General features: G+C 44.3%; 1 long non-coding RNA gene across 2 annotated transcripts in view; it reads left to right on the top strand.

The window, feature by feature from the left end:
• Window positions 1-22907: 22907 nt before the first annotated feature.
• Window positions 22908-23584, top strand: part of LOC140482578 (uncharacterized) — a 48912-nt gene continuing 48235 nt past the window's right edge. The window contains exons 1-2 of one of the 2 annotated variants that reach the window (XR_011961748.1): window positions 22908-23017; window positions 23393-23437. This is a non-coding gene — a long non-coding RNA (uncharacterized lncRNA). Of the gene's footprint in view, window positions 23018-23236; window positions 23438-23584 lie in introns of those variants that run through there. The other variant, XR_011961747.1, reaches the window with a different exon arrangement.

Below are 23584 nucleotides of genomic sequence, written 5' to 3'. Positions count from 1 at the left end.
GACAGTAAGGACTGAGAGCTGACTTTTGGCAGAACATCCAACCCCCCCAATTGGCAGTCTCCTGACTAGGCCATCATCAAAAGGATTTGCTCTTTTTGGGATTCCAATTTTGGGCAATTGTCCCCCGAAGTGACACATAACAACGTAAGAACTCGGAGCAGAAGTCAGCCAACTGGTCCCTCGAGCCTGCTCCGCCATTCACTAAGATCATGGCTGATCTTTTCATGGCCTCAGCTCCGCTGACCCACACTCTCACCATAACCCTTTATTCCTTTCCTGTTCAAAAAATTATCTATCTTAGCTTGAAAAATATTTACTGAGGAAACCTCAACCATATCACTGGGCAGGTAATTCCACAGATTCATAACCCTCTGGATGAATAAATTCCTTCTCAGTTCTGCCCTAAATCTACTCCCCCTAATTTTGAGGCAATGCCCTCTTGTCCTAATTTCACCTGGCAGTAGAAACATCCTCTCTACATCTATCTTATCAATTTCCTTCATGACTTCATATATTTCTATAAGATTCTTTCATTCTTCAAAATTACAATGAATATAATCACAGTTTACTCAGTCTCTCCTCATAAGCCAATGCCCTCAGCTCCTGGTATCAAACTAGTGAACCTCCTCTGCACCCCGTCAGGTACCAGGACATCCTTTCTCAAGTACGGAGACCAAAATTGCATGTAGTACTCCAGGTGTGGCCTCACCTATACAGCTGCAATATTACCTCCCTGCATTTAAACTCAATCCCTTCAGCAATGAAGGAAAAAAATTCCATTTGCCTGCTTAATTACCTGCTGCACCTGCAAACCAACCTTCTGTGATTCATGCACATGGACACCCAGGTCCCTCTGCACAGCAGCATGCTGCACTTTCTTACTATTAAAGTAATCATCCTTTTTACTGTTATTCCTACCAAAATTGATAACTTCACATTTATTATCATTGCACTCCATCTGCCAGACCTTTGCCCACTCACTTAAACTGTCTGTGTCCCTTTGCAAAGTTTCACAGTCCTCTGCACACTTTGCTCTACCACTCATCTTAATGTAGTTAATAGTCAATTAAGAGCATCAATTTGCAGCAACATAGGAAAGGAATCCATAAGATTTCCTGCGGTGGATTCAATTGGGATTGAGGTGGGAATGAGGCAGGATCCTTGCTGGCATATTGAATGCCTCCTACCTCCAAGCACATCCCACAGGAGGTCACTAAGCTGCACCCTATGTTTCCATGTACAGATTGTAAAGGATAAAGTCACCACAGTCCCACACTCATTAGAAACAAACAGCTGGTGTTGAGTTCAGCTGCAGGCCACTACATTTCAGGTAAGGGTCAAGGTTGAGAGGGCAGGACCATCATGTGCAGGAATTGACCCCACAATGTTGGCACTATTCTGCATCAAAGATCAGCATCCAGCCCAACTGAGCTCAAAATCCTCTGGCAAGATTCTAAAATAGACCAGTCAAACTCTTCTGTTAAAAATCAAAAGAACTTCAGATGCTGGAGATCAGAAACTGAAACAGAGGTTGCTGGAAAAGCTCAGCAGGTCTGGCAGCATCTGTGAAGAGAAATCAAAGGGATCCTTCCTCAGAACTGATGGTAGTGAGGAAAATGGTAGTTTTTATGCAGAAGATAGGGTAGGGGGAGTGGTAAGGAGTAAATGATGGGTAGGGATAGAGCCCAAAGAGACAGAAGAGCAGAGAGCTACCAGGAAGGTAAATTTTCCTCTTAAAGACTTACCTCATGAATCAACAGAGTGAAGGCTTTATAGGAGTGGTTGCAGATGCAAGGATTGCTGGGTAAGTGAACTGATATATTCAGGCTGCGGCTAAACCCAAGACATCATACATGGACCAGAGGGCATAATCTCACATTTAGGATAGAGGACAAAGGGAAATCTCTTCTCTTAGTGGGTGGCAAATGTATGAAATTCTTCATGACAGAGAGGTTATTATGTTCATTCAAGGCTGAGTAAGGGAATCAGAGTTATGGGGAAGAGGCAGGAAGTTAGATTTGAGGGCAATCAGATCAGCCATGACCTCATTGAATGGCCTTTTTCAGCTCCTACGTCTGAAAGTAACCCTATGCCTGTCTTCAGGCTCGACTGGAAGACCCCGGTTTTCAATGTAGATGGTGTGTCAAAACTCCATGGTACAACTCTCCTTACAGAAACCCTTCTGAGCTGATCAATCTTGAACTGACTTAGCCAGGCCTTGAGCGTGTGAGCTGAGTTGTTTCAGGAGTTCCAGATGCAATGCAGTCCCATCCTGCTGCTTTACCACAGTTCAGGCTCCCAATGCTTTCTTCAGGTCTGGGATTTTGAACGGACTAGCACTAATGGCTGGCATTTTTTTTTCAGCTCTTTAAGGATGATGTTCCTTATTTCCTTTTCCAATCGTGTCCTTCCTAATTGCGGCAGACAAGTGAGATTCCTGATGAAGGCCTTTGCCCGAAACGTTGATTTACCTGCTCCTCGGATGTTGCTTGACCTGCTGTGCTTTTCCGGCACCACTCTAATCCAGACAAGTGAGAACCTGGTTTGAAGTGACTGTTAGATGATTTAATACACATGATGTTTGGAATACTCTAATGCAGGTGAACTCAGTTCCAACCCTACTGACTGGAATGAGTCAGACTGACCCATGTTGTTGTTTCCTCCTATTTGACTAGACATAACTCCCAGTACGAATCCCCTTCAGAACTGCATGTTAATCCTCATATAACTCTATAAGAGCCTCTTAGGTTAATAACTGTGTCTCTCCCTGAATAATTGCAGAGATCAATGTGACTCCCTGCTTAACTCCCTACATGCATACCACTTCCGTCTGAAATAATGGTCTCTGGCCACAGTTCTTCCACACTCAGATTAGTTGCTCTGAGAAAATTTATTGAACTATTGATATTCTACATCGGAAACTAAAATAAATTACTCTGAACTCATCTGCCAGATAGCATGAAATCAAACAAATCTATCAGTTCTAAATCTTTCCATACGTAGAACGGAGAGCAATAAACAGCCTCATTCTGAAAAACAGTGAGTCATTTCATTGGATAGTAAATAATAGATCTTGAACTGATGCCTGGTTCATCCATTAGCTGCTACGCAATTGCAGTACGTGCGCTATAGGGAGTATTCAAATGCAGCCAAAATCCTAAGATTGTTTTAATTTAATGGCCTGTGTGCTTTCAGTCTTGGGCACCAATAACCTGAATTGTTTTGGCATCTTCAAGTAAATATAAAGCAGTTCCAATTATCCATCTTCGAGATGTTCTCACATTGAATCACGTTGAAACACAAACACCATTGTGGAGCAGGCGAATGCCTGCAGTTTTTCTGATCCTAAGAGACATTACTTATTATTTCAATGTGGTTGGTCTGTTCGCAACTCTAGACCTAGGATTGTGCTCTCCTGTACCTGTGAATCTATGGAATAAATTTGTCACAGAAATAAGTACTCCCCTTTTAGAATCATAGAGATGTACAGCACAGCTACAGATTGAAAAATATATTTCCCTCTCCACCCCTTTTCGCCTTCCGCAAAGACCATTCCCTCCGTGACTACCTGGTCAGGTCCACGCCCCCCCCCTACAACCCACCTTCCCATCCTGGCACCTTCCTCTGCCACTGCAGGAATTGCAAAACCTGCACCCACACCGCCCCCCCTCACCTCCATCCAAGGCCCTAAAGGAGCCTTCCACATCCATCAAAGTTTTACCTGCACATCCACCAATATCATTTATTGTATCCGTTGCTCCTGATGCGGTCTCCTCTACATTGGGGAGACTGGACACCTCCTAGCAGAGCGCTTTAGGGAACATCTCTGAGACACCCACACCAATCAACCACACTGCTCTGTGGCCCAACATTTCAACTCCCCCTCCCACTCTGCCGAGGACATGGAGGTCCTGGGCCTCCTTCACCGCCGCTCCCTCACCACCTGATGCCTGGAGGAAGAACGCCTCATCTTCCACCTCGGAACACTTCAACCCCAGGCCATCAATGTGGACTTCAACAGTTTCCTCATTTCCCCTTCCCCCACCTCATCCCAGTTCCAAACTTCCAGCTCAGCACTGTCCCCATGACTTGTCCTACCTGCCTATCTTCTTTTCCACCTATCCACTCCACCCTCTACTCTGACCTATCACCTTCATCCCACCCCCTCCACCTATTATACTCTATGCTACTTTCTCCCCACCCCCACCCTCCTCTCATTTATCTCTCCACCCTTCAGGCATTCTGCCTGTATTCCTGATGAAGGGCTTTTGCCTGAAACATCGATTTTCCTGCTTCTCAGATGATGCCTGAACTGCTGTGCTTTTCCAGCACCACTCTAATCCAGAATCTGGTTTCCAACATCTGCAGTCATTGTTTTTACCTTCCTGAGTTTCTCCAGCATTGTCGTGTTTATATTTCAGATTTCCTTTTGCATTCATTGACTAGGTTTTGTTATGATTTTGTAACCAATCTCTCAACCTGTCTGTCATTTTTGTGGATTTATAGTCCCCACAGTTCAAAATATTTCCAGCTTTTGTGTCAATGTTAAGTTTTGAAAATGTGCTGTATTACATTCCCTTTGTCATAAATATATATGCAGAAGACCTAACACCAACCTCTGAGGAAACCCCACTATAAATCTTCCCCCTGTCAGAAAAATATTTGTTCTTCACTTCTTTCCACTTACCTCTTAGGGGACAGGATAGATGTGGAGAAGTTGTTTCCCCTTGTGGGACAGTCAAAGACCAGAGGCTGTAATCTCTGAATAAAACAGAGATAAGGAGGAATTGCTTCTCTCAGACGGTAGTAAATCTAGATTAGATTACTTACAGTGTGGAAACAGGCCCTTCGGCCCAACAAGTCCACACCGCCCCGCCGAAGCGCAACCCACCCATACCCCTACATCTACCCCTTACCTAACACTACGGGCAATTTAGCATGGCCAATTCACCTGACCTGCACATCTTTGGAGTGTGGGAGGAAACCGGAGCACCCGGAGGAAACCCACGCAGACACGGGGAGAATGTGCAAACTCCACACAGTCAGTCGCTTGAGGTGGGAATTGAACCCGGGTCTCTGGCGCTGTGAGGCAGCAGTGCTAACCACTGTGCCCACTTTATCACAGAGGGCTATCATGGCTGGGTCATCAAATATATTTGAGGCTGAGATAGACAGATTTTTGATCAGGAAGGGAATCAGGAGTTATAGGGAACAAAGGACAGGAAAGCAGAGTTGAGGGTTAACAAATCAGCCATGACCTCTTTGAGAGGCAGAGGAGACTAGAATAACTGAATGGCTTATTTCTGCTCCTACATCTTCTGGTATGTTCAATCTCTCTGGAGCATCATATGGATTGCATTAGTGCTCTGAATGAAAAAGCAATTGTCTATTTTTGCTGAATAAGGGTTGCCCCACATCCTGTCTCTGTGATGTCATGTAACAAAGTGACTTTATCATTGACACCATTGAGTCGCTTTCGTGAAAGCTGCTTCGTGTCTGGTGCTCCATTACAACTGTACATCTTAGCAGTAAACCTGAATTGAGAGCTTCAACACTACAGACAAATTGGGCAAGAACTTTACTAAATTGTTTATGATTGCTCTGCTTTCATATCTGTCAATTGCTAAATTTCTGCTCAAGCTCTCACCTTGTCAGGATCCAGGTGAAGAGTCTTTGCTCTCAGCACTTGACCTGAGACATTTTTAAGTGCATTTTTTTCTTAAGCTTCAGGTTCATGTGGTGAGCTCTCTTGAGCAGTCACAATCAATTCTGATGATTTGGAGATGCCAGTGTTGGACTGGGGTGTACAAAGTTAAAAATCACACAACACCAGGTTATAGTCCAACAGGTTTAATTGGAAGCACACTAGCTTTCGGAGCGACGCTCCTTCATCAGGTGGTAGTGGAGGGCTCAATCCTCCACTTTAATTGAGGCTTGAGCCCTCCATTACCATCTGATGAAGGAGCGATGCTCCGAAAGCTAGTGTGCTTCCAATTAAACCTGTTGGACTATAACCTGGTGTTGTGTGATTTTTAACTAAATTCTGATGGTTTCTTCCATTGTGTCTCCCTATCTATAAATGTACAAATTTTCCACAATAACTTCCACTCCAGGAAGATCACTGCCTGTCCCATGCTGTCCTCTGTGATAGCCTTTGAGAGCAATGGAAATGTCAAACAGCATATACAAATCCTGCCTGTTGGGTTCCTCCACAAATACTGCCAGACTCACCGAACTCTTCTGAACCCTCTTCCATTGGACAGACCATATAAAAGTTTCAAAACAAGGACCAACAGTTTTAAGAGCAGCTTATTCTCTGCTGTTATTAGATTTATGAACAGACTTCTATATATATTAGAGTTGATCTTACTTTGCAGCTTCTCAGCATTCTGTTCTATTTCCCTGATGTACTCATGTAAGGTATAATTTGTCTGTTTACCACACAAATCAATACTTTTCACTGTATCTTGGTACATGTGGCAATAATAAATCAAATCAAATCAGAAGTCAATGCAGATTAGATTACTTACAGTGTGGAAACAGGCCCTTCGGCCCAACAAGTCCACACCGCCCCGCCGAAGCGCAACCCACGCATACCCCTACATCTACCCCTTACCTAACACTACGGGCAATTTAGCATGGCCAATTCACCTGACCTGCGCATCTTTGGAGTGTGGGAGGAAACCGGAGCACCCGGAGGAAACCCACGCAGACACGGGGAGAATGTGCAAACTCCACACAGACAGTCGCCTGAGGCGGGAATTGAACCCGGGTCTCTGGCGCTGTGAGGCAGCAGTGCTAACCACAGGTTAGCAGTAACTGAATGAAACTTGTATCTAAGATTGCAGAGAGCTTCACAGACTTCAGTCAGTCCCATACTTGGAAAACAATAATCAATGAACTCTTTCGTGAATTATATGAAAATATAAACCTAAAGCCAATTATATTTTGGATTACAATCTTTGAACTGGGAACAAAACAAGCAAAATCCTTGAGGTGTAGAGTTGGCACATTGCTTGTAGAGTTCAATAAAGCAGTGACTCCATCTCAATTATGATAGGTCTGTGTACGTTCACCGATCCTCATCTTCTGCTTGAGTGCTCAGATTGTTGGCAACTTCACAGACGCCAAACAGCTAAGATCCTTACTGACATTTCACTCCAGCTGGCAATAGCTATTAGCCACAGTAACTTCCCACTGAAATAGCTAATTCCTGGCTTTACTGGAGAATGTGTGAACAGTTTTGAATGTACTTCTTGTTATTGTTTGATTCTTTTAGGGTAAGTGAAAGCAGCTGAGCTGGTCACCACAGAAGTGCCAACATTGTCAGCAGAGATTCAGATATACTTATTGCCATAAGACCACAATGTACAGGAGCAGAATTCTGCCACGTGTCCCATTGAGTCTTCTCCACTATTCAATCCTGACTGATATGTTTTTCAACCCCATTCTCCTGCTTTCTACTGTAATCCTTAATCCCTTTACAAATCAGGAACCTACCTATCTCCGTCTAAAAAGTGCTCAATGTTGGTCTGTGTGGTAATGAGTTCTGCCGATTCACCAACCTGGTGTTAGAGTCAAAGAGCCATCCAGCACAGAAACAGACCATTCGGTCCCTTCTGTCCATGCTGACCAGGTATCCCAAACTGAACTAGTCCTATTTACCTGCATTTGGTCCATATCCCTCGAAACCTTTCCTATTCACGTACAAATCCAAATATATTTTAAATATTGTACTTGTACCCGCCTCTACCACTTCCTCTGGCAGTTCATTCCATGTATACACTGCCCTCTGAGTGTAGACGTTGCCCCTCAGATCCCTTTTAAATCTTTCCCATCTCACCTTCAACTATGTTTTGGACTCCCTACCCTTGGAACAAGACTTTGGCTATTCATCTTATCCATGCCCCTCATGATTTTGCAAACCTCTGTGAGGTCACCCCTCAGTTTATGACAGTCCAGGAAAAAAGTCCCAGCCTATCCAGCCTGTTCTTATAACTCAAACCCTCCAGTCCTGGCAACGCTTTTATAAATTATTTTCTGCGCACTGAAGGAGTTCCTCCTTTTCAGTTCTAAAGTCAGTTCTCACCTCAGTTCTGGTCACCACATTACAGGAAGGTTATGGAGGCTCTGGAGAGGGTATAGAAGAGGTTTACCAGGAAGCTGCCTGGATGAGAGGGCATGAACTATAAAGAGAGGGTAGAAAAACTTGATTTGTTTTCACTGGAGCAGCAGAGGCTGAGGGGAGACTTGATAAAAGTCTATAAAGTTATGAGATGCATAGATAAGGTTGACAGTTAGAATCTTTTTTCCAGGGTTGAGATGTCTAATACCAGGGGGCATGCATTTAAGGTGATGTGGGTAAGTTTAAAGGTGATGTGAGGGGCATGACTTTTACACAGAGAGTGGTAGGGGTATGGAACACACTGGCGCGGGTGGTGGTGGAGATAAATATGATAAGGGCATTTAAGGCACTTTTAGATAAACATGCAAGGGATGGAGGGATTTGGACCAAGGGCAAGCAGAAGGGATTAGTTTAATTTGTGTCATGTTAGGCACAATATCATCTTTTATGTTCTGTAAATGTTATCCCTTTACTTTGAGGCTGAGCCCTCAGGTCCTAGTCTCTCCTACTCATGGAAACATCTTCTCCATGTCCACTCTGTCCAGGCCTCTCAATATTCTGTCAGTTTCAGTGTGCTTCCCCTCATCCTTCTAAACCCCATCAAGTACAGATCCAGAGTTCAAACAATCCTTATGAGCAATTGGGGTTGAGCTGATGGAGGCACTAACTTACGGTGCAAGGGATCTTGACCGATTACGTTTGCCCCAGTTGGAAAAACAGCAGTCAGAATCAAAGATTTGTTTTGCTGTAGCAGGAGATCATTGTGCCCACTTTATTAGCTCTCCAAATTCGCACCATGACCTGGAACCATTCTCCTGCCCTTTCCCCATGTCCCTGCACACTATTTCTGTTTGAATAAATATCGAATGCCCTACTGAATGGTGCCATTGAACCAGGCTCCATTACACCTTCAATCAGTGCATTCCAGATCCCAAATACCTGCTTCTCACAGCTCATTGACCTCTTTCACAAATCGCTTAAATCTCACACTCTTGCCCCTCATATCCTCAGTCTACTCTCACCATACCTACGTTGGTTTTGAAAAGTGACGTGCTAAATTCTTGATTGTTTTAATTTTTAACTCAGATACGTTCAAGTAATTTTCTAAGATTATTTGCTACATTTTCTTCTTTTATTCTGTCTGTCTTTATTTATTCTGTTCAGTAAAGAGAAAGAGAATTATACATTTTTGTTCATGGAGGATCTGGAGGGCACAAATGAAATTCAGATGAAGAAGTGCGGTTACTGGAAATCTGAAATAAAAACAGAATTGGCTGGAGAAACTCAGCAGATCTGGCAGCATCTGTGGAGAGAAAAGTACCTTCTTTAGGCCCCAGTAGAAATGAAAGAACGAGTTGGGAATCTAACGAGAGAGTTTTAAAAATTAATTCAGGGGTTGTGAATGTTACTGGCTGAGCCCAGCATTTATTACCATTCCCAGTTGCCCTTGAGGAGGTGGTGATAAGCTGCCTTCTTGAACTACAATCCATCTCTGTAGGTTGACACTGATATCATGAGGGAGGGAATTCCTGGAATTTGACCCAGTGATAGTGAAGGAATGGCAGTATATTTCCAAGTCAAGATAGAAAGTATTTTGGAGGGGAACTAGTGTTCCCATATATTGCTGCTTGTCCTTCCAGATGGAAATAGTTATGGTTTGGAAGGTGCTGTCAAAGGATCTTTTGTGAATTTCTGCAGTGCATCTTGTTGATAGTACACACTGCTGCTACTGAGTGTTGGGGTGGAGGGAGTGGATGTTTGAGGATGGGGTGCTTATCCTGGATGATGACAAACTTATGAAATGTCATTGGAGATGCACTTATCCAGGCAAGTGGGACTTATGCCTTGTAGATGGTGGTCAGGCTTTGGGAAATCAAGAGATGAGTTGGTCACTGCAGGATTCCTAGCCTCTAAACTGTTTTTATATCTATTTTCTTTATATGGCAAGCTCAATTTGGTTTTTGGCCAATGGTAACCCCACAGGATGTTGAGAGTGGGGGATTCAATGACGGTAATGTCAAGAGAAGATGGTTAGATTTTCTCTGATTGAAGATGGTAATTTCCTGAAGATAAATGGGCGTAGGACACTACCCTAAGAAACTCCTGCAGAGGTGCCCCAGAGCTGAGATGATTGATGTTCAACAAACACAACAATCTTTCTATATTGAATTGAATTGATTTGAATTTATTGTCACATGTACTGAAGCACAATGAAAAGATTTGTCTTGCGAGAAATGCAGGCAGATCACAGAGTTAAGTTGCATAGATAGTAAATAATAGGTAAACAGCGGCAAAAACAAAAACACAGGTACAGGCAACTGTTAAGGGTTTGTGAGTCCATTCAGTATTCTAACAACAGTAGGATAGAAACTGTTATAAAACCAGCTGGTGCATGTGTTCAGGCTTCTGTACCTTCTCCCCGATGGTAGAGGTTGTAGGAAAACATTGCCAGGATGGGATGGATCTTTGAGAATGCTGGCGGCCTTTCCTTGACAGCGGGCCTGGTAGATGGATTCTATAGATGGGAGGCTGGTCTTTGTGAGTGTCTGGGCCAAGTTCACCACTCTCTGTAACCATCTCCAATCTTGAATGGTACAGTTGCCATACCAGGTAGTGATACATCCAAACAGAATGCTCTCGATGGTGCACCTATAAAAGTTGGCAAGGGTACTCGCCGTCATGCCAAATTTCCTCAGCTGCCTGAGGACGAAGAGACATTTTGGACCTTTGTAACCATTGCGTCCACATGAAGAGTCCAGGAAAGCTTGTTGTGGATGACCACTCCCAGGAGCTTGACACTCTCCATTCGTTCCACCTCTGTGCTGTAGGGGGGCATGAGAAACATCCTGCCGAAAATCAATAATGATTTCCTTAGTTTTGTCAGCATTGAGAGCTCGGTTGTTCTCAGTGCACTATTTTTCCAGGTCTTCCACCTACCATCTGTAGTCTGTTTCATTGCCATCTGAGATTCGACCGACTATGTGGTGTCATTAGCGAACTTGTAAATGGCATTAGTCTGGTATTTGGCAATGCAGTCAAAGGTATACACTGAGTACAGTAGAGGGCTGAGAACGCACCCATGGGGGGCTCCAGTGTTGAGTGTTAGTGAGGATAAAATATTGTCCCCAATCTTCACTGATTGTGGCCTGTGAGTCAGGAAACTGAGGATCCAGCTGTAGAGAGTGAGGCTTAGTCCGAGACCACTAAATTTAGTAATCAGTCTCGAGGGGATAATAGTGTTGAAGGCTGAACTGTAGTCAATGAGTAGGATTCTTACGTAGCTGTTCTTGGTGTCAAGATGTTCTAGGGAGGAGTGAAGGGCAAGTGATATGGTATCTGACGTGGATCTGTTGGTCTGATAGGCAAATTGAAACGGGTCAAGAGTAGTGGGGAGGTTGGAGTTGATTAATGCCATGATCAAGGAGAAAGTGAGGACCGCAGATGCTGGAGATCAGAGCTGAAAATGTGTTGCTGGAAAAGCGCAGCAGGTCAGGCAGGATCCAAGGAGCAGGAGAATCGACGTTTCGGGCATGAACCCTTCTTCAGGAAACCTTAGTGAGGAAACCTTACTGAAGAAGGGCTCATGCCTGAAATGTCGATTCTCCTGCTCCTTGGATGCTGCCTGACCTACTGCGCTTTTCCAGCAACACATTTTCAGCTAATGCCATGATCAGCCTTTCAAAGCACTTCATGACCACCGAAGTTAGGGCCACTGGACGGTAGTCATTGAGACATGCTGCATGAGCCTTCTTAGGTACAGGGATGATGTTGGCCCTCTTGAAACAGACAGGGACAGTGGCCTGAAGTTTCGCGAGGGCTCCTTGATGTACCACTCTGTCAATTGTGAACTTGATGCAAAGGCTGTCACTCTCACCTCCCTTCTGGAATTCAAGTCTTTTTCCATGTTTGAACTGAGTGAGATTCAGGAACTGAGTAGCTCAGGCAGGACCTAAACTGCAAGCAGAAACTAGAGTAATGTTGAGACCAGCAGAGGGAGGGAGAATCAAGAGAGGGTTAGGGAAAATCTTGGGTTCTGTTCACACCCTCCCCACTTTCCACATTTCCCTCCAACCACCCTGTCTCAAAGCACTACACAACATGAGCATACAGCTGTCTGCAATCGCAATATTTTGTTAGTCATGCACCAGTTGGTCAGGAGCCAGCTCTGTGAGCACTATAATATACGTCCTTAACTGAGAAGCATTTCACTTTGTATGCAATAAATGTCAAAGTATTTTTTTTATTATTTAAGGCAAGAAGTTTGATGAGAAATCTTGGCTTTGTGCAAACTGCATCCGTTGAGGAGCTGCATAATGGTTAGTCCAGAGAACACAGGTTCATGAGGGGCTGTAATATTCTGGGCCATAATGACAGGAAAGAACGCTCTCCCTAGACAGGGCCACACCCCCTGATTCCGATGACATTTCACCTGATTTCAGCTGTTAGATTCTTCACTCGCTATCCCTACCATTCTGCTGAATACTGTGACCCTACAGATCCTTGCAACGACTCAGCATTCTCAGTGAATGAGCTAACAGTGCGAAATACACATACTTCAGTTCAATCCCCTCACTAAGGAAGATGAAATGTCACCTCTCCAGTTGCTAAGAATGCTGTGCCTGGCTACAAGAACCCAGTCCTTCCTGATGAAGGGCTTATGCCCGAAACATCGATTCCCCTGCCCCTCGGGTGCTGCCTGACCTGCTGTGCTTTTCAGCACCACACTCTCGACTCTGATCTCCAGCATCTGCAGTCCTCACTTTCTACCACAAGAACCAAGGGAAAGGACTTTGTTTCCTGCATCTTATTGCTCCAAGTCTCTCCTCTTCCTCACTTCCAGTCACCGCCTGTGAAGGATCAGCGATGTGTATATTCTGGATTAGTGGTGCTGGAAGAGCACAGCGGTTCAGGCAGCATCCAAGGAGCAGCGAAATCTATATATCTATCCCAGGCCCAGTATCCTCTTATTGAACTTATGGAACAAAGTGTGCATCCCCGAAAGCTACCTTTTTGACTCTACTGTCAACAGACCAGATCCAGGGTTTGTTGGGTTTTGAGAGAGACTGCAGGCACCTTGCTAATTCTACAAGGCAATTACAGGTGTCGCACTGCAAAAGCAATAACACCTCATCAGTCAGATATGTGTTGGCAGGTAATGGGCAGGGATTGGGCATGGAAGTGACCACAAGTTGTTCTGTTGCTCTCGGCACATGGTCACACACCCAGATGGTCAGTCTTTCCATGCAATAGCAGAATCTTTGACCCCAGAAGGGTCCCTGTGATGCATAAAAAGCACTTCACCCACTGGACGAATATAATGTGCCACTTAACATTAGCTGCAACTCACTTGCATGCAGAAAAGCCAGCAATGATGTGGGGCAACTCTACACAGCCCTCTAAAACACCCACCACCAACGTGGACAATCCCCTGGTCAGAGTGTCAAAGTGAAAGACAAACAGCCAAAGAGGAAGAGGCATGAAAAGGAGAAGTATTTTTACCTGTCCTGTTACAGAGCGGGTTCAATTCCCATCACCGGTTTGAGGTCACCATGAAGGACTCTCCTTCTCAACCTCTTCCCTTGCCTAAGGTCTGGTGGCCCTCAGGTTAAATCACCACCAGTCCTTCTCTCTAATCAGACAGCAACCCCCATGGTCTGGTATGCTATGGCAAGACAACATTCAGGAGGAAGAGCTCGTCGTAATTTTCTGAAATGGGTTTGGTTGAAAAGAAAAGGTTTTCAGGCAACTTTCACTAAACTAGCCGGAATGTCATGAGTCAAATGGTCTGGTTCACACCGACTCTCCGAGGTAAAGGCATTTTGGATGGAGCAGAGCAAAACAATAAAGGATGTTCCCAATGAAAGCAGAGGTACATGAAGCAATGAAACAAGGGTATCCAAAACAGAAGGGATTAGAGGGATATGATCAACTGCTGGCAATGGGACTAGATTAATTTTGGTTTTCTGGTCGGACCATAGGTTCTGTTTCTGTGCTGTACAGCGCTGTGAGTTTAAATTATGAATCTGGTTTGGAGAATGAGGATAAGCCAAGATCAATGAAAGATTTTTATGTCCCAACAGCAGGGAAAACAGCTGTGTATTTGGTCAGTTCCCTTTGAGGGTCCCAGGCACAGAACTCCATTCTTGAATAAAGATCAGTGTGTCTGGTTTGAGAACACACCCTTCAGGACATAGGAATCCTATCGTTGTTACGCAATATGGTTGAGAAACTGAAATGCTCAGCAAGGGTGGTCTTTATAACTTGGCACAATGAAACAGAATTAATTCCATTATGCTTGCCTTTCTTTACTTCTTGCATAGGTCTATTCTAGTTTTTACCCTTAATGTCTGTGCTAACAATATAGATTACCCCTATAGCTACATGAGGCATTGACTATTTGAACAAATGGTACTCAAAGTGATTTTTTTCCCTTAACTTCTGAATGCTGGAGATTTATATTGATTTTTCAGCTGGTCTTAATATCGCTAAAGCCTATAAAAGACAGGAATTCCTTCAAATGAAGACAGAAGCATCAAACAAAAGGACACATTTATAGGAACCCTGCATGACCTCAAAATGTCCTAAAGCCTTTAAATGTTTGACATTCCAAATATATGCTTCAATTATCCTTTTTTCAAATTCCAGCTTCACCACAAAATTGGAGACTGGCATCCCTGGTGCTCTTGTCATAAATCTCCTTGACATTCTCTCCGAGACCTCGTATCCCTCTGACAGCCCATCTCAGGACACAACACTCCAGCTAAGGCCAAGCCAGTGATTTCTCACATCAGCAGAACCTCTTCACTTTTGTACTCTCTTACCTCTCCCTGAGATGTCTTTGCTGTCATCCAAGACGGCGACCTGGAGGAGCAAGCAGCAAGCTGAAGTTGCAGATATCCCACTCTGACATTCCTTTTGGGAATTCTCAGCATCTACTTCCCTCAGTGGGGATACTGGTTGGTGTAGTGGTGCTATGATACAAAGCTATGTATTGATGAGGTGAGGTGTATGGTTCATGAGGCCAGCAACAAGCGATGCTCCCTCTTTATAGGCTCCTCACCACTGCCAAATGAGAATCACAACTCCATATCTGGAATTGTGTTGGAAAATTTTGTTCAACAACACTCCCCAGAGGCTTACCTAAGTCCTGTCCTGATCTGTCTTACCAAAATGCAATACCTCGTATTTTTCTGAATAGAACAAAAAACAAGGGAAATTTACAGCCCAAGAACAGGCCTTTGGCCCTCCAAGCCTGAGCCGATCTAAATCCACTGTTTAAACCTGTCACCCAATTCCTAGGGATCTCTAACCCTCTGCTCCCCACCTACTCATGCATCTGTCCCGACGCACCTTAAATGAATCTACCATGCCTGCCTCTACCACCTCTACTGGCAATGTGTTCCAGGCACCCCCACCCTCTGTGTAAAGTACTTTCCATGTGTTATCCCCCTTAAGCTTTTCACCTCTCATCTTGAATGCATAACCTCTTGTTATTGTACCACAAGCCTCCAGTCTGAACAACAAACCCTGTACCACCACCCTCTGCTCTTACTGTCCAGCCAATTTTGTATCCAATTGGCTTGCTCTCCCTGGATCCCATGCGATCTAACCTTACTAATAAGTCTATGTAGAATACCTTGCTAAAGTCCATGTAAATAATATCAACTGCACTGCCCCATGTTTCTCCCAGTCACCTCTTCAAAAACCTCAATCAAGCTGGTAAGACACAATTTCCCAGGCACAAAGCCATGATGACCATCCCTAATCAGTCCATCCCTCTCCAAATGCATGTAGATCCTGTCTCTCAGAAACCTTTCCAACAACTTACCCACCACTGACATTCAGCTTGCCAGCCTGTAGTTTCCTGGGTTTTCCTTACATTCTTTCTTAAACAAAGGCACCATATTAGCTAACCTCCAGTCTTCCGGCCCTCAATGATTCAAATATCTTTGCAAGGGGCCCGGCAATTTCTTCCCTAGCTTCCCACAATGTCCTGGGATACACTTTATCAAGTCTCGGGGAATTATCTACCTTTATCTGTTTTAAGACCTCCAGCACATGTTCTTCTATATGGACTCTTTCCAAGACTATTTACTTCCCTAAGTTCTCTAGTTTCCATATGTTCCTCTAAAGTAAATACTGATAAGAAATATTTTTTTAGAATCTCACTCATCTCTGTGGTTCCACAGATAGACGACCTTGTTGATCTTTAAGGGGCTCTCTTTTCTCCCTAGTTACTCATTTGTCCTTAATATACTTGTAGAATCTCTGGTTAGACTCTTGTTTACCTTATTTGCCTAATCTATCTCATGCCCTCCTGATTTTTCCCTCCTGATTTCCCTGTTAAGTGTACTCCTACAGCCCCCATACTCCTCAAGGGATTCACTTGATCCCAGCTGTCTATACCTGACGTATGCCATCTTCCTTTTCTTGGCCAGAGCCTCAATATCTCTAGCCATCCAGTGTTCCCTACTCCTGCCAGCCTTGCTATTCACACTATGAGGATCATGCTGTCCCTGAACTCTCATCTCGCTTTTGAAAAGTTTTCATTTGCCAGATGTCCCTTTACCTGTGAACAGCCTCCCCTAAACAACCTATGAAAGTTCCTGTCTACCACCATCAAAGCTGGACTTTAATTTGCAGACCAGACCATCCTTTACATACCTATTTTAAAATGAATTGACTAATGCTCACTGGGTGAAAGTAAGGACTGCAGATGCTGGAGATCAGAGTCAAGATTAGAGGGGTGCTGGAAAAGCACAGCAGGTCAGACAGAATCCGAGGAGCAGGAGAATCGACGTTTCGGGCAAAAGCCCTTCATCAGGAGTGGCTCCTGCCCGAATCGTCGATTTTCCTGTTCCTCGGATGCTGCCTGACCTGCTGTGCTTTTCCAGCACCACTCTAATCTTGACTCTAATGCTCACTGGTACCAACTGCTCCTCCACTTACACCTCAGTCACTTGCCCTGCCTTATTTCCTAATAGGAGGCTGAATTTTGCCTCTTTTCGAGTAGGGCCATCTACATAATGCTTGAGAAACTTTTCCTGAACACTTTTAACAAAGTCTTCCCTATCCCAACCCTCAACACTATGGCAGTCCTAGATTATGTTTGGAATGTTAAAATCCCCAATTATTATTCTTACAGATATCTGAGATCTCCTGATATATTTGCTCCTCAGTTTCCTGCTGACTTTTAGGGAGGCCTATAGTACAATCCCATCAAAGTGTTACCCATTTCTTATTTCTCACTTCCACCCATATAGCTTCACTGGATGATCCCCAAGGAATATCCTCTCTAAGTACTGCCATAATGCTTTCCATCATCAAAAACCCCATTCCCACTCCTGTCTTGCTTCCCCTTCTAACCTTCCTTAGCATCTATACCCTGGAACATTGAGTTGTTAGATCTGTCCATCCCTCAGCCATATTTCTGTAATAACTATGATATCCCAGTCCCATGTACACATCCATACCCTGAATTCATCTACCTTACCTTTTGCATTGAAATAAATGCAGTATAATTTGTCAGTCTTCCGTCGTTCCCTGCCATGTTTTTGCCTGTCCTGTCTAATTAGCTTGTTCTCGTTAACTCCTGTACTCGCCTCAACCTTCTGTTTTGTTTCACTACTGTTTAGGGTCCCACCCCTTGCTGGACTATTTAAATCCTCCTGAGCAGCTCTAACAAATCTCCCCAGTGGGATATTGGTTGCCCTCCGATTCGGGTGCAACCCATCCCTCTTATATTGGTCACCTCTGCTGCAGAAGAGATCCCAGTGATCCAACAATCTGAATCTTTGCCCTCAGCACCAACTCCTCAGCCACACATTCATCTACCCTGTCCTCCTATTCTTACTGTCACCAGCACATGACATTGGGAGTCAGCCAGTGATTGCCAGGCTTGAGGTCCTGCTTTTTAATCTCCTGCCTAATTCCTTACATTTGCTACACAGGATCATTCCCTTTTTTTAACCTAAATTGTTGGTACCAATGACCTCTGACCTGTCACATTTCACTTTGGGAATTTTCTGCAGCTACTCTGAGATGTCCTTGGCCCTGGCACCAGGGAGTCAACATACCAACCTGGAGTCTCGTTTGTGAGCTCAGAAATCCATTCTGTGCCCCTGACTAGACAGTCTCCTGTCATTTGCTTGGACTTTGCCATACCCTGCTTCACAGCAGAGCCAGCTGTGGTGCCACAGCCCTGGCGACAGGTGCTATTTTCCCCGGAGAGGTTCTCCCCCACAATAATGTCTAGAATGGTATACTTGTTTGGGAAGGGGATAGCCACAGAAGACTCCTGCACAACCTGGTTACCTCTTTTGATGGTCACCCATCCACCTGACAGTACCTACAATGTGATCACCTCCTTAAAGTTACTTTCTATCACACTCTCTGCTTCCTGTATGCTTCTCAGTGTGTCCAGCTGTCACCCATGTGGTCTGAGAGGAACTGCAGCCAGACACGCTTCCTGCAGACATAGTCACCAGGGATAATCGTCTGATCTCCCACATGATACAGAAGAAGCACATTACTCCATTGATTCTCTGTCCCATTAATTACTAGATTTTTTTACTGAACCTTTTAAAGTTTAAAAGCTTTGGAAGACTTTAAAAACTAAATGAACTAAACAAGCCCCATGCTTAAACAATGGCTTACAAAATAGCAGTTTGGAAAATGCCCACTAAGACTTATTCACCCCGTTGCTCCCACTCACTTGCTGAACGGTTACATCTGATCTATTCCTGTTCCCACTACACCTGTGGAAGGAGGAAGGGAACCAAAGCTCAGGAATGGCTCCCTTCCCCAATTCCCGAAACTCCCATACTCACCTCAAATCCCAGCGTTTCACTCTCTGCAGCTAGCACTCTTTTGAAATGTATTTTTGTAGGAAACCACACTGACCAATTTGCTCATTGCAAACTCCCACAAATGGCAATGATACAAATGGACAGAGCATCAGCCTTCACATGTGGGTTAGAGAATAATGAGGACAGCTGGTGTATTTCACTGCTTCTTTCTGAATAGTGCCTTTTATATTCACCTAAAGGATTCATGGTGTCCTTTACTGAGTTGGTTAGCTCAGTTAGCTGGACAGCTGGTTTGCATTGTAAAATTATGCCAACAATGTAGGGTGATTGATTGATTAATTGATTGATTTATTGTTGTCACCTATCCCAAGATACAGTGACAAGTGTTTTGCCTGCTGTACAGGCAACTCGCACCTTACAAAGTGAATCAGGGTAGCATAACAGAGCGCAGAATACAGTGTGATCACCAAAGTAAAGGTGCAGAGAAAGAGAGAGAGAGAGAGAGAGATCAGAATTAACATTTGAGACGTTGATTCAAAAGTCTGATAACAGCAGGGAAAAGGGTTCAGTTCCTGCACCAGGTGAGGCTGCCATACAGAACTCTCTTGCTCTCTCTCCCGTACCCCCTCCTCTTTTACCTGAGGCATGTTGACCTTCAGGTTAAATCACTACCAGTCATGTCTCTCTGTCTCTAATGAGAGTGGGATTATGGTGAATTTACCTTTATCAAGTATGCAAACTCAGTTCTGAGGAAGGGTCACTGGACCTGAAACGGTAACTTTAATTTCTCTCCACAGATGCTGCCAGACCTGCAGAATTTCTCCAGCAATTTCTGTTCGTTTCTGATTGACAGCACCTACAGTCCTACTGCAAATGACACAGGCATTATAAAATGGAATTCACTGATTAGCACCTCAGGGCTGAGACTATTTTGGTCTGGAAGAAGTCTCTGCTCTTTGGACCACCGTACTAATCACCAGATTTGGAGCTTTTATTGATTCTTGCACGGGATGACCAATCTCGAATTGCCTTGGATAAGGCCGTGGTGATCAACCTTCTGGAGCTGCTGTGTTCTGGGCGTTTCCAGAGTGCCAATAGAGAGTAAATGCCCACATGGTGACCCAGTGACAGTGATGGAATCTCAATACAGTTTCTGGTCATGATGGTGAGTCGTTTGGAGGGACCACATGCAGGTGTGATGTTCCCACGCACATATTACCCTTGTCTTTCTCGGTGACTGAAGTCATCATTTTGCAATTGCAAAGGTATCTGTTTTTTTAACCTGCTTTACAAAGGCACCATTGGTACTTCTCCAGTACCTTCAGGCACCTATTATTCAATGTCTAAGCCATCGAGATACATAGGAATGCAGGGATTGCTGCTGTCCAGCTAACTATGCCCTTGAGCTGACAGAGTAGGAAGAGTTAAGAGTTAACCAGAGTTGGGGTGGCATGGTGGCTCAGTGGTTAGCACTGTTGCCTCACAGCGCCAGGGATGCAGGTCCAATTGCAGCCTTGGTTAGCTGTCTGCATTGGGTTTGCACCTTTTCCCCATGGCTGCATGGATTTCCTCCTACAGTCCAAAGATATTCAGGTTAGGTGGGTTGACAATGGGAATTGTGGGATTATAGGGTTGGGGACTGGGTCTTGGTGGGATGACCTTCCAACAGTCAGTGTAGACTTGATGGGATGTATAGCCTTTTCTGCACTGTAGAGATTCTATCAAGGACTACAATTGAGTCACAGCAAGGGTAAATATAAGCCAACATCATTTTGCTGGGGAATGATAGGCTGGATTTAATTAACTTAATGGGGGAAGCTGAGCAGGGGAGCAGGCTAAACTTTGTAACTCAGTCTTGAGAGGCAGAACAACCATCCACCCAGATGCATGATATCATATTGCTGTAGATTAGATTAGATTAGATTAGATTAGATTAGATTACTTACAGTGTGGAAACAGGCCCTTCGGCCCAACAAGTCCACACCGCCCCGCCGAAGCGTAACCCACCCATACCCCTACATGTACATCTACATCTACCCCTTACCTAACACTACGGGCAATTTAGCATGGCCAATTCACCTGACCTGCACATCTTTGGAGTGTGGGAGGAAACCGGAGCACCCGGAGGAAACCCACGCAGACACGGGGAGAACGTGCAAACTCCACACAGTCAGTCGCCTGTAGGTGCTGTCTGTTGCCCTTGGCTTTACCCATTCAATTACCAGGTCCGAGAGACCGCTCAAGCAATATCTTCCATTCTGCTGGAATGCTTGTCTGTTTCCAATTACCACAACCACTGCCCACTGCTGTTTGACTCACCTTGCTGAGCTACACTGCCACACACAATGAAAGCTGTCCTGAACCAACACTGACTTCCCACTCATCCACAACCTCCTTCAACCTGGAAAAACTCCAAAGCCTGCTTATTCCCAAGCACACATCATAAAATTAGGAAACCATAACATAACAGCAATTGCTTGTTTGGTAAGTTTACTGACCTTCCCACACATTTCACTATGGGGTCCTCCCTCCAGCCTAGCCAGCCTTCATAATAACCAGATGCAATGTGAAGACTTTGGGCTCTCCTCATTGAATATTAGACAGTCTCTAGTTTCCAAGCTGTCACTAAAATGACACAGTGGCTCAGTGGTTAGCACTACTGCCTCACAGCACCAGGGACCCGGGTTTGATTGTGCCCTTGAGCAGCAGCCTGTATTAAGTTTGTATGTTCTCCCTGTGCCTGTGTGGGTTTCCTCCGGGTGCTCTGGTTTCCTTCCAAAGGTGTGCGGGTTAGGTGGATTGGCCATTGGAAATGCAGGGTTATAGGGTAGAGATGTAAGTCTGGGTGGAATGCAGTTCAAAGGGTTGGTGTGGACTTGATGGGCTGAATGGCCTGCTTCTACATTTTATGAAAATGCTGAGAATTCAGCCAACCATCTTTTAAGTGACTGTAACCAATACTAGCTAGCTAGCAATAGCTCTATGCTACTATCTCATGAAGTATAGGATGCCCTAAAGGCCTCATTTTAGCAGCAGATTTATTAAGCTGTCCTTAAAATCAAGGCATTGGTTAGTTCAGTTGAGTGGACAGCTGGTTTCCAATACAGACACTGCCTGGCGTTTTACACAAAGGTCCCAACTTGCCCTGGTCTGAGTTGTGGTGACGCCCAGGTTAAACTCACCATGAGATGTGTGTCTCTCTCTCTCTCTCTCTCTCTCTCTCTCTCTGTATACATAAAGAGGGAACAATCAAGGGGATAATGGTGGTCCTTTCTTGCTAAAACCCACACAGTTCAACAAGTTCCCAGGAAATCATGCTGTCGGATCTCAATCTTCTGAAAACATAATTTATTAGCCATGTCCACTATCCCTGGCTAGAGGTCAAAACAAATTTAGCAGCCTGACGTAACCAGCCATTTGGACTAATTCAGTGCCCATCGTAATGCCAGCTTAAGGTCAGTACCAAGGAGCCTTTGGATGTAAAACAGAAAAAAAAGCACAAAACTTCCAAAGGAATTTATCATAACTTGAAAGACAGACCTAATAATATGCCTGTTATATAAAATAAATAATCAGTCTTGATAGCTTTACCAGCCTTTGTCTCTATATTTGACCACTTCTGGGATGTGGCTATTATAAAATATGCCTACAGGTCAGCTCTTGACTTTTGTCCGGGTTCAGTCAGGCATATGGTTCCATGGTATAAGCTGCAACTGGCAAACAGATGAGCCGGAATGATTTTTCCAATGCCCTTCTTCAATTCTCTGAGGGGGATGCCGTTCACACTGAAGTTACGGTTGCTCAGTGTGCAGGAGAAACACCTGCATGCCAGATGAGCTCCATTAGCTCTCAGAGATTGATTCGGTCAGCTTCCAAAATATTTAATGTGAAATTTCTTTCTTCTGCAGTAAAAACAAAACAGAGCTATAAATCAGTCAGCCCAGGGGAGAGGATTGCTAACAGCATAAAGTGCTTTTTGTTAAACCCTCTGCTTAGCTCCAGTGATTACGGTGTCTGCTCCAATGTTAACTGCTTGCAAATCATTCGTAAATGCTGCAGCAAATTTCTTCCCAATCTAATGCAGGTAGTTTCTCTTTTCATTTTGCCATGATCTAATACTGCATCAGGAGCATTGTACTCAATTCTGGACACTGTATTGCAGGAGGGATATGTTAGCTTTTGAGGATGAGAAACGAAGATAGAGTGATTATGGGGTTAAATAGCTTAAATTACAAAGATAAGATGCATAGGTTTGGCTTGTATTTCCATCAGAATGATCTGCTCCAAGTGCTGATCTTCTCAATCATAAGATTAGATGTAGGGAGGGTCATTGATGATCGCACAATGTTCAGCACCATTCACGACTCCTCAGATACTGAAACAGTCAATGGGGAAGTGCAGACAGACCCAGCAAACATTCAGGCTAGAGCTGTAAACATTATTCCTCTTTTTCACACAGAAGGTGATGCGTGTGTGGAATGAGCTACCAGAGGAAGTGATAAAGGTAAGTACAATTACAACATTTGAAAGACATTTGGAGAGATACTTGAAGCTGAAAGGCTTACAGGGGTATGGACCAATTGAAGACAAATGGGTCTAGTTAAGTTTTGGAAACCTGGCATGCATGGATTAGTTAGGCCATTGGGCCTGT

The sequence above is a fragment of the Chiloscyllium punctatum genome, chromosome 11 (assembly GCF_047496795.1).
Source record: "Chiloscyllium punctatum isolate Juve2018m chromosome 11, sChiPun1.3, whole genome shotgun sequence".
NCBI lineage: Eukaryota > Metazoa > Chordata > Chondrichthyes > Orectolobiformes > Hemiscylliidae > Chiloscyllium > Chiloscyllium punctatum.
The sequence above is the reverse complement of the archived record's forward strand: the minus strand, read 5'-3'. Positions and strand labels throughout refer to the sequence as shown.